The sequence below is a fragment of the Pteronotus mesoamericanus genome, unplaced genomic scaffold, assembly GCF_021234165.1.
Source record: "Pteronotus mesoamericanus isolate MK-2021 breed Mesoamerican mustached bat unplaced genomic scaffold, CSHL_Meso_final scaffold_54, whole genome shotgun sequence".
Taxonomy (NCBI): Eukaryota; Metazoa; Chordata; class Mammalia; order Chiroptera; family Mormoopidae; genus Pteronotus; species Pteronotus mesoamericanus.
The window spans coordinates 64137146-64149971 of NW_026555321.1; the positions used below are offsets into that span (position 1 = coordinate 64137146).

General features: G+C 36.2%; 1 pseudogene; it reads right to left on the bottom strand.

Annotated features, from left to right (window-relative positions):
* Positions 1-12826, bottom strand: part of LOC129088167 (junctional adhesion molecule B-like) — a 91898-nt pseudogene that overhangs the window by 22037 nt on the left and 57035 nt on the right.

Sequence of the window (12826 nt, forward strand, 5' to 3'; positions counted from 1 at the left end):
TGGTGTGCCTGCATGGATTGAGCACTGGCCTTTGAGCCAAAGGGTCACTGATACAATTCCCAGTCAGGTCACATGCCTGGGTTGAGGGCCAGGTCCCCAGTAGGGGGCGAGAAAGAAGCAATCACACATTGATGTTTCTCCCCCTCTCTTTCTCTCTCCCTTCCCCTCTGTCTAAAAATAAATACAAATAAAATACTATTAAAAATTTGAAGACATAAAAATATATTGGAACCTACATTATTTCTTTATGAGACTAATATTGAGAACAACTGATAATGTGTTTTTCCCTATAATCTATATTCAGAAACATTTTAGTTAAAAATTAAGGTATAAATGGATATTGCTAGATGGTAGACAGATAGATGATAGAGTTTTCTGATACAATTTATACAGTATTTGGAAAGGCCATAATTTCAATAAGATGTTAGCCTAGTAATAATGTAGTCACGTGCAACACTTTTGGTTAATCCATTTCTTCATAGACTTCCTAAAAATGCTACATAGGTAAATAACTGATGGTTGATTAATTTCACAGGGATTTAGGTTCAAGATAATTACATCAACTGAGCTATTTGCCTACAACTGTCAAAATTTTACAATAGAAGAGAAGAATGATTATTTGGCCAAATTTCAGTCACTTTAATTATTAACACAATTTCATTTTTTATTCATATTGATTTTTCTAACTTGAAATCAAATAAATTATGATAAGTTTAGAGATACTTACAACAGGATACAAAATTTTTCCTTTATTTATTTATGTTTTACACTTTTATTTAATGAATTTATTGGGTGGTATAATTTGTTAATAAAATTATATATGTTTCAAATGTGCAATTCAATAATACATCATTGGTAGATGGTAATGTGCTTACCAAGTAGGTCTCCTTCCATCACCATTTATCCCCTATTTACCCTCTCGTCCCTCTCTCTCCACCCCCATCCCATTTTCTGTGGTAGTCACCATACTATTGTCTATGCTTATGAGGTTTTTTTGTTTTGTTTTGTTTTTGTTTTTTGCTTAATCCCTTCACCTTTTTCACACAACCCCACAGCCCATCTCCCTTCTGACAGCTGTCAGTCTGTTCTCTGGATCGAAGAGCCTTTCTATTTTGTTTGTTAATTTTGTTCATTAGATTTTACATATAAGTGAAATTATATGGCACACCGGTGCAGTCACTCTATAAAACAGTATGGAGTTTCCTCAAAAAGTTAAAAATGGAACTGTTTTATGACCCAGCTGTTCCACTCTGAGAATATATCTAGAAAATCCCCTAACACTAATTCAAAAGAACATATGCACCCTATATTCACTGCAGCATTACTTATAATAACCAAGATCTGGAAATAGCCTGTGTTCAACAATAGATGAGTGGATAAAAAAAGTTGTGGTATGTTTACAAAACAGAATACTACCCAGCCATAAAAAAAGAAGGAATCCTAGCCTTTGTGGCATGGATGGACCTGGAGAATATTATGATAAGTAAAATAAGCCAGTCAGAGAAAGACAAGAAACAGGATATAAAATTTAAATATTATCTAGTTATGTGTCAGGCTATGATCAAAGATGAGGGACACTGAAGCTCTGTGTAGTTAAAATGAAATACCAGTTGTCATAAAACAAACCTTTGAGACTCAGTGCCATAGTGTCCTTGGAACAATAATGAACATGGAAGACACAATCTAAGTAAGTAACAGCTTCAGTCATCACTATTCATGTACATTGGAGATACAAATAAATACATACTCCATATCACAATCAAACAAAGTTTATGAGATAATTTGTTTCATTGATTCAACAGAGGGTAATGAGGAAATAAATGGTGATAGAAAGAGACTTGACTTAGGGTGGTAAAAACACAATATAATATATAGATGATATTTTATAGACTTGTACACCTGAAACCTATATAATTTTATTAAACAATATTACCCAATAAATTCAATTAAAAATAAATAAAATCATTTAACAAATGGAAAAAAAAAACACTTGAATTTCCATCTAAGACCACTCCCTATAATTCCATAGGGATTCTTTCATCCAGGGTGGACCTGACTCCTACAAAAGTTGAAGGCCAAAAGTCTCCAGAACTTATAATTAGGGCACTAAGGAATGTATTTAAATTGATAATTACAACCATGCTCTTAAATGTTTAACACAACTGGCTTTATAAATACTGTTAAAATCTTACTGTACCTGGAAAAGGGAAATATAGAAAATATTTTCTTTCATTTTCTTAAATGAATATTCTTAAGATCATAAGACACGGTTTTCTTAATAAATGTTTTGAATTTTTGCTGAAAGATGACAATAATGAAGAACTCCTAATAATCTTTGTTGTCATATCTTTATTATTTTTAGCTATATCTGGTTAAAATCATTTACATGATGTGAACTATTAACAAACACAACTTGAAATGATAAAAATTACACATATTTATAAATCCTTGACTTCTGACAAAAAATGTATATATCTGTATATTGTTAAGTATCTTGTTGAATATGTATTTTAACTGATTACAAGAAAAATAATGTATGAAGAAAATAAGTATAACTTTTCTCATAATAAATCCTTGCATTTAAGTTGATGTAATATAATTTTTTAATAAAGATTCTAGTGTTATCTGAATTTAACAAATAGAAGAAAACGCACATCATTTTTAAAATTCAGACTTTTACAATTCAATTACATTTGCTTCCTTCTATTTATATAAAGTACCATAGGCTTGCCTCAAAAATATGAAAATGAACTTATCACAACAACAATTTTAAGAATAGTATTAGATTGAGCTTTGTGTGATGTCTTAGGATCAGAGTGTAATTTAAATTGCCTTCCTTGCTCACATGACCAATACAAGCCACACAAGTACATTTCATTCTAAGGAATGGGGATGACTTACAGTTATATGTTACCCATCATAGGTAGTAGGCAGAACTAAAACAATCAGAAATGTAGACATATAGGCATGTACAACTAAGACATCTGATCAAATTCTCCCCCTACAAACCATGAACAGAGTATAAAGATGTATCTAGTTCCAGTCCTGAGCCACATTTATTCAACTCATACATTCCTCTACGGATCAGTGATTGATACAGAACAAAAGCAAAAGTTAAAACAAATTCAGTTTAGTGCTGTTATTGATATTTAACGTCTATGTGCATAATGTAGAAAAGATGCTTGAAATGATTTAAATCTTCTTAAATCTTACACCTCTCAGAATGGCTATCACCAATAAATCAGCAAACAACAAGTGCTGACAAGGATTTGGGGAAAGGTGAACACTTTTGCACTGTTGGTGCTTATGCAGACTGGTACAACCACTCTGGAAAGCAGTATGTAAATACCTCAAAAAATTAAAAATGGATTTGCTTTTTTACCCTGAAATCTTACTTCTGATATTATATCCAAAAGAACTCAAAACACTAATTCAAAAGAACATAAGGACCCTTATATTCATTGTGTCATGATTTACAATCACCAAGATATGGAAACAGCTCAAGTGTCCATCAATAGATGGGTGGATGAAACTATGGGATATTTACACAACAGAATACTACTCAGTCATAAAAAAGTAAAAAAAAGAAAAAAAAAAGAAAAGAAAAAGATTTACTCTTCACAACAGTATGGATGGACCTGGAGAACATTATGCTAAGTGAAATAAGCCAGTCAGAGAAATAGAAACACCATTTTATTTCACTCATATGTAGGATCTAATGAACAAACTGAACTTAGAAGGAAAATGGGGACAGACTCATAGATGGAATGCAAAATGTCAGCTGGTGCAGAGGAGGTTAGGGAATAGAGGGATTGGGCAAAAAGGACTCATGGACATGGACAACAGTGTGGTGATTGCTAGGGGAGGGGGTACAAGAGCTCTAAAAGGTAATGTAAAAAATACATTAAAGGTTAAATTAAAAGACTGAGGGAGGGAGGGGATAGGGGAAAGTAGTGACAGGAAAATGGAGACAAATTATTTGAACAATAAAAAATAAAATTAAAATAAAATTAAAAAAATAAGACAATTACATAAAAATGAAAATTCACTACATAAAAAGTCTGTTATTTTGTTGTCAGAATATCCTTTGATACACATAACATGCAACTTCATACAATGTTGTATTTGGAGCATATCAGCTTTGTACAAAAATGTCTGATTGTCAATACAATAAGGTAAAATCTAGAGTCTTAGCTAGTATGTCAGAATTCTCATATATGACATGTCATATTTCACTTTACATTGAGGTTTGGTTTCTTGAATTTCAGACACTTCTAGATCTTTCCTTTGGTAGGTGCTCTGCATTTAGACCTCCCATGGATTTCATGGGAATCCATGTGTAAGATCCCAGGAGCTTCAGAGTCTCAGGCCACATCCTCTTAATAAGGATATTTGATTAGCAAAGATCCTTACAGATGTACAGAAAATATTCTTCCCAATGCTGTTAAATTATTTTTGAGACTGTAATACTCAGAATGGATCAAAACAGAATTAGGATTCATAAGAAGATTTTAAGCATCCAAACAGAGAATTAAGGTGAATATGAACTGGTTTATGAATCCAGGAAAACTACATTATAAAATTTCTCTAATAGCAATTAAAAAATTTGGGAACTATTGTTCAGAGTAAATGTACCCAATGATTAACATACGTACTATTGATTCTATATGACGCTCAAACAAATTTCTGTTAAATAAATTTGGTTAATAGTGCAGAATATTAAAAAATAGTATTAACCATACATGCTATATAAATAAATTATTATTTAGGGTTTAGATTAATTGTTGTTGGGTATTCATTCTGTTGTATATAATATATAATATATATTATGAAACAGTGAGAGGGATAGAATGACATTTGATAAATGTAGGTTTGAATTTCCTCTATTTCATATTGACTGTACTATTATGGATAAAATGTTTATTCTTAACCCATTAAAAGAGTGATTTCATTGGATAATTGTGATAATTTAATGAGACCAATACTGAAAATTGGTTCTATAATTTCTGGCCCTTATTATATATCAAGTAAATAATAATTCTTTATTTCCATTGACTTCCTTTCCATTGATTTTACTATCTTGAATGTGAACTGTGTCTATAATGAACATACATTGGGTTCTTGATAAAAATTCATACATTCTTCTGATGAACCAATGATTTAAGAAAATGAGGCATTTATTTTTTAATGGATTGGAAAACATACATAAAGTAATTACACAGGATGATTGGATGGTTAAAAAACATGAATTATTTGCAGTATGGTCAGCACTATTTTTAAGTGCAAAATATATTTTTGTCTTTATATCTTTGTATTATGGGAAGGAAAAGACTAATGAGTTATAAACCCTATCTAAAAGAAGTGGGGGAAAAACACATTCTGAAGTAAATTTGCAGTTGTATTTTTGTTGTTAATGATTTTATCCAACCTTAGTCATTCGCTTGAAAATATATTGAAATGGTGACCTTGTAGAATATTCAATATCTACTTTTAAAAGTTTGTAAGTAGAGGAACGAGGATGGCAGAGGAGTGAATGGGAGTCATGCCGACCTTCTCCCAAGACCAAACTGGAATTGAGACTAAATAGTGGAGAAATCACTGGAAAACAATGGAACGATAGTGGGAGAGGAGCCTTGGAGCTGTGGACAGACAGTGGATTCAACTCTCACATATACCAAGGTGTAAAAAGTGCGGTGGAGGCTCAACAGGGTGGGCTGGGTGCCCACGGGCACCAGCACCAGAGGGACATTGAAACGACCAGTTGGATGCCCCTGATGCGAACAGGGTCTAAATCATAAACAGGGACCTCTAGACTACAGCATCAAAAACCAGGAAAACACAGAAACAAAACACAACTCCAAAAAGCTTAGGGGTGCTCTCTGACAGAGACAGGTGGCTAGGGATGTAAAGAGACATTTAAAGGGCCAACACAAAAATTGCAGTGGCAGCCACCCTCCTTGATCTCTGGGCAGAGGCGGCAGCAGAGTGGGCTGGTGGCTAGGAAAAGATTGGTGAGGAAAACTTTGTGAAGAGAACTGAGACAGCAGCCGGTGGAGTCCTGGTGATAACTCACCACCCACTCTGCAGCTACCATCTCACTCAGGCATAAGGGAATCAGTTAACCTGTCTTTTGTGCACTCCGCATGCAGCTCGTGCGCAAGTGAGTTGGGGGCTAAGTGCAGACAAGCTGGAAGAAATAGAAGATCCCTGGCCCATGGGGTCACACAGCTGCATTGAGAGCCTTGAGGAGAGACTGGAGAGGGAGGCGTTGTGGAAAGAACGGGAGGAGGAACCGGGGAGTCCCGACTCCCTCCCTATTCCCTAGTCTCCATTTTGGGCAGGCAGGGAACATCCCCAATGAGGCAGAAGCAGGGCGCGCAGGAACCAGACTGCCCGCGATTGCAAAGCGGTCCGCAGAATTAGTGGGTCCCTGGTCGAAGGGGTCACAGAACAGCCCAGAGACCCCAGAGGATAGACGGGAAAAACAGACGTCTGGGAAGGAATGAGAGGAGGAACCAGGGAGTCCCAACTCCTTCTCCTTTCCCTAGTCTCCACTGTGCATGGGCAGGCCATGTCCCCAAAGAGCCAAAAACTGAAAAGCACACAATAGAAAGCCCCAAACCACCCAGTGTAGGTGCGCACACACACATGAGTGCCAAGAAGCCAGCGATGGTGGGCGAACGCGTGTGCAGACCCGTGAAGGCTGGCGAGGGCTCCAGCAGGTTGGCGCCTATGGGGCCTGCGAAGAAGTACACAAGTCGGCCAGGGCAGGCGTAAACTGGCCCGTGAGGGTCTGCGAGTGCAGAGTGGTCCACAGAAATACTAGATCCTGAGCAGAAGGGGTCAGAGAAGAGCCAAAAGCGGAAAGCACAAAATAGAAGACCCTAAACTTACCAGTGATGGGGTGCCCGCGGGGTGGGGGGCCAGAGGAGTATGAGAGGTCACGAATAAGTGCCCTTGGGCTGGGTCAAGCATGTGCATGCCCAGGCAGGCAGGGGAACCTGCCAGGCCAGGGACCACGCTCAAGGAGCCAGGTGAGAGTGCAGAGCGATCCACAGAGATAGTGGATCCCTGGCTGAAGGGGTCACAGAGCTGCCCAAAGCAGGAGTCAGACACAGACAGTAGACCAATAGAAGGCTCAAACAAATGACCCAAGATCACATAGGGTCAATATCTGACATCATCAGAGGAAGGCCCAGAAAGAAAAGTAAACAAAAAATATTTAAAAATTTTAAAAAATAAACAAATAAAAATAAATAAATAAAAGAACCCGCCTACTACCATAGAAGTTTAATACATGAAGCCAGGAAATCTTGACGGATCAATTGAAGCAGAAGCAAAAATAAATAAATAAATAAATTACTTAATAGACTCTCATAAAAACGGGAAGAAAAAGGAATTCCCCCCAAGTGACTGGAAAAGGGGAATCTCCACAGAGAGAACTAAATGAAATAGAGGCAAGGGAACTCTCAGATACTGAATTCAAAACAATGGCTCTAAGGAAGCTCAATGAGCTCAGCCAACTCAAAGATAACTATGAGAAACTGCAGAGAAACTATCAGGATCTTACAACAAACTATATCACCCTGGAAATGGACATACAAACTATCAAGAAGACACAAGAGGATATGAAGAATACCATTTCTGAATTGAAGAACACAGTAGAAGGAATCAAAAGCAGGCTAGATGAAGCAGAGGATCGAATCAGCGAGATGGAGGATAAAGTAGAAAAAAATTCCTAGAGAACAAGAAATGGACAAAAGACTCAAAAAGAATGAAGAGGCATTTAGACAGATGGTGGATACCTGAAACTCAAAAATATCTTCATAATAGAGATACAAGAAGGAGAAGATGAGGAGCAAGGGATAGAGAATTTATTTGAAAAAGTAATGATGGAAAACTTCCCCAATTTGAGGAGAGAAATAGTCTCATGGGTACATGAAGCACAGAGGGCTCCAATGAAGAGAAACACAGTGAGGCCCACTCCAAGACACATCATCATTAAAATGGCAAATATCAAAGACAATGGAAGAATCCTAAAGGCAGCAAAAGAAAAACAGGTAGTGACTTACAAGGGAGCCCTGATATGGCTAACAGCTGACTTCTCAACAAAAACACTACAAGCCAGAAAGGAATGGTGAGAAATATTCCAAGTAATGAAAAGCAAAGACATACAACCAATGCTGCTCTACCGAGCTCAACTCTCAATTAAAATAGGAGAAATAAGGAGTTTCCCAGACAAAAGAAGGCTAGAAAAGTACGTCTCCACCAAAGCAACACTACAAGATATGCTAAAGGGACTGGTTTAAGAAGATGAAGGAAAAGAGTGAGAAAGAGAAAAACACAAGTATAAAGAGAAAAAATGAATGTTTCTATCAGTAATAACTCTCAATGTAAATTGAATAATTGCCCCAATCAAAAGACACAGGATAGCTGAATGGATAAGAAAACATGACCCACACATATGTTGTCTACAAGAAACCCACTTCAGAACAAAAGACCTACACAGAATGAAAGCAAAGGGATAGAAAATAATATTCCAACAAATGGACAAGAGAAGAAAGCAGGGGTTTCAATACTTATATCAGACAAAATAGATTTCAAAACAAAGGCCATAAAAAGAGACCCAGGGAGGCACTTTATAATACTTAAAGGAAGAATCCATCAAGAAGATATAAACATTGTAAACTTCTAGGCACCCAACATAGGAGTACCCAAGTATATAAGGAAAATTTTGGATGACTTCTAAAACAATACAAACAGCAACACACCGAAAGTAGGGAATTTTAATACCTCACTGTCAAAAATGGACAGATCTTCCAAACAAATCGTCAACAGGCATATTGTGGTTCTGAATGACACACTGAATCAAATAGACTTAACTGATATATATAGAACCTTGCATCCCAACGAAGCAAAATACTCATTCTTTTCTAATGTGCATGGCAGTTTTTCAAAGATAGACCACATGATAGGACACAAAACAAGCCTCAGCAAATTCAGGAAAATTGAAATAATACCAATCTTTTTCTTGGACCACAAGGGCTTGACACTGGAAATCAACCTCAAAGAGAAACCTCGAAAACTTCCAAATTCATGGAGACTGAACAGCACACTATTAAACACTGAATGGATCAATAATGAGATAAGAGAAGAAATCAAAAAAGTTTCTGGAAACAAATGAAACTGAAAAACCTATGGGACACAGCAAAGGCAGTCCTGAGAGGGAAGTTCATAGCAATAAAGGTTTACCTAAAAAAAATAGAAACAATTCAAATAAAAGACCTAACACTAAAACTTCAAGAACTGGAGAATCAACAACAAATAAATCCCAGAGCAAGTAGAAGGAAGGAAATAGTCAAGATATGAATGACATAGAGATGAAAAAAACAATTCAAAGGATCAACCAGTCCAGGAGCTTGTTCTTTGAAAAGATAAACAAAATCAACAAGCCTTTAAGCAGACTCAAGAAAAAAAGGGAGAGGACCCAAATTAAAAATATCAGAAATGAAAGAGGAGAAACAGCAACTGATACTACAGAACTACAAAGGACTGTCAGAAATTACTTTGAACAATTATATGCCAAGAAATTTGAAAACCTGGACGAAATGGAAAAATTTCTAGAAAAATATAATCTTCCAGCAATGAAGGAGGCAAAAGCAGGAAACTTGAACAGACTGATAATAGGTGGGGGAATTGAAGCATTAGTCAAGAAACTTCTTGCACACAAAGGCCCTGGGCCAGACGGTTGCACAGAATTTTACAAAACATTTAAGGAAGAGCTAACCCCTGTCCTTCTCAGATTATTCCAAAAAATCCAACAGGAAGGAAGACTCCCAGACTCTTTTTATGAGGCCATCATCACCCTAATCCCCAAACCAAATAAAGACCCTACAAAGAAAGAAAACTACAGGCCAATTTTGCTGATGAACATAGACGCTAAAATCTTCAACAAAATATAGGCAAACCACATCCAGCAATACATTAAAAAATCACCTACCATGATCAATTGGGATTCATCACAGGGATGCAGGGATGGTTTAATATATGCAAATCAATAAACATAATACATCACATAAACAAAAGGAGAGACAAAAACTACATGATCATCTTGATAGATGCAGAAAAAGCATTCGATAAGGTATAGCACCCATTTATGATCAAAACACTCAGCAAAATGAGAATAAATGGGGCATTCTTCAACCTAATAAAGGCCATATATGAAAAACCTACTGCTAGCAACATACTCAATGGGCAAAGACTAAAACATTTCCCACTAAGCTTGGGAACAAGACAAGGATATCTGCTTTCAACACTTCTATTCAACATGGTATTAGAAGATCTAGCCACAATGATCATACAAGGAAAAGAAAAAAAGGCATTCATACAGGAAAGGAGGAATTAAAACTACCATTGTTTACAGATAACATGATAGTGTACATAGGAAACCCTGAGGCCTCCACCAAAAAACTATTCAATCTAGTAAGTGAATTGTACAAAACATGGGATACAAAGTCTATATTCATAAATCAAAGGCAATAGTTGTATACCAGCAATGAAATAGAAGACAAAAAAATTGGAAAAGAAACACCTTTTGATATAGAAGAAGAAAAATAAAGTACCTAGGAATAAATTTAACCAAAGAGGGTAAAGACCTATACGCAGAAAAGTATACAACATTTAAGAAAGAAATTAAGGAAGACACAAATAAATGGAAGCATATACCATGTTCATGGATTGGAAGAATTAATATCATCAAAATGTCCATACTACCGAAAATAATTTATAAGTTCAATGCAATCTCTATTAAAATACCAATGATACATTTCACAGAAATAGAACAGACATTTTAAAAATTTATATAGAACCATAAATGATCCCAAATAGCCGCAGCAATTTTGAGAAAGAAAAACAAAGTAAGAGGGATCACAATACTGGGCTTCAAACTATACTACAAAGCTACTATACTCAAAACAATCGGGTACTGGCACAAGAACAGATCCATAGGCTAGTGGAACAGAATAGAAAGCCCAGAAATAAGCCCGGGTCTGTATGAGCAACTAATATTTGAGAAAGGGGGCAGAAGCATAAAATGGAGTAATAATAGCCTCTTCAACAAAAGCTGTTGGGAGAGCTGGATGGCTACATGCGAAAAAATGAAACTGGATCATCAGCTGACACCATACACAAAAATAAACTCAAGATGGATAAAAGAATTAAATATAAGTCTCAACACTATAAAAGTCCTAGAGGAGAACATTGGCAGGAAACTCTCAGATATCCCATGCAGCAATTTTTCATCGATATGTCCCCTAATGCAAGGGGCATAAAGGAAAAAATAAACACGTGGGACCTCATCAAAATAAGAAACTTCTGCACAGCTAAAGAAAACATCAGCAAAATGAAAAAGGAGCCAACCATATGGGAAAATATATTTGCTAATGATACATCAGATAGAGGTTTGGTCTCGAAAATATATAAAGACCTCACACGACTCTACTCCAAGAAGATAAATGATCCAATCAAAAAATGGGCAAAGGACCTGGGCAGATGCTTTTCCAAGGAAGAGATACAGAGGGCCCAGAGACGCTTGAGAGGATGTTTGGCATCACTAGCCATCAGAGAAATGCAGATCAAAACCACAAGGAGGTACCACCTCACACCAGTCAGAATGGCCATCATAAACAGATCCACAAAGAACTGGTGCTGGCAAGGCTGTGGAGAAAAGGGAACACTAGTACATGGTTGGTGGGAATCCAGACTAGTGCAGCCATTGTGGAAAAGAATATGGAATTTCCTCAAAAAGCTGAAAATGGAACTGCCTTTTGATCCAGTGATTCCCCTGCTGGGACTATATCCTAAGAATCCCTAAATGCTAATGCAAAAGAACCTATGCACCTCAATGTTCATAAGAGCACCATTTAAAGTACCAAGCTTTGGAAGCAACCTAAATGTCCATCAGTAGATGATTCGATCAAAAAATTATGGTACATTTACACAATGTAATACTGCACAGCAGAAAGAAAAAAATAATTACTACACTTTGCAACAGAATGGATGGAACTAGAGAGCATTATGCTAAACAAAATAAGGAAGAGGGTGAGAGACAAACACCGTATGATCTCACCTATAAGTGGAACCTAATTAACAAAACAAAGATTCAAGGAAATTAATACCAGCAACAAAAAAAAAAAGAAAGAAAGAAAGAAAGAAAGAAAGAAGAAAGAAAAGAAACCAACAGAGAAAGAGGAAAGGAGCGAGGGGTGGGCGTGGAAAAGTAAGGGAAAGGGGCAAGTGAAGGAGCATATAGCAAGGACTCTTGGACAAAGTCAAACTGTGGAAAGATTGAGGTAGGGAGTAGGGGGCGGGGGACAGGGGAACGTTGTGGCGGGTAGGTGGGGACAAATATATTTGAAAAAATAAATAAATTTAAAAAATTATTATTTAAAAAAATATAATGTAAACCTGTTTCTTGAGGAATAGAAAGCCAAATTGTTAATTTCCCAGCTTCAGGAAAAAATGCAAATTTTCTGCTAAGAATGAGCATATTGCATTTAAACAACTAAATCCACTTTAATTAGTCCTCAGACTGGCATTAGTTTGGACTGGACTGCAAAGATCTTATATTTCCCAAATTCCCAAACCTGCTTACTCCTTAATGTCTGAATGTTTTTATCACAGTCCCTCTGAGCAAAAGAAATACCTAACAAATTCTCTTTTAAATTGTTTATGTTTAAAGTACAAAATAATATTAATTTGTGTGGATCAAATATATAGTTGTTTTTCAGTAAAATATTTAAATATATCATGCTTTCTTTATAAGTTT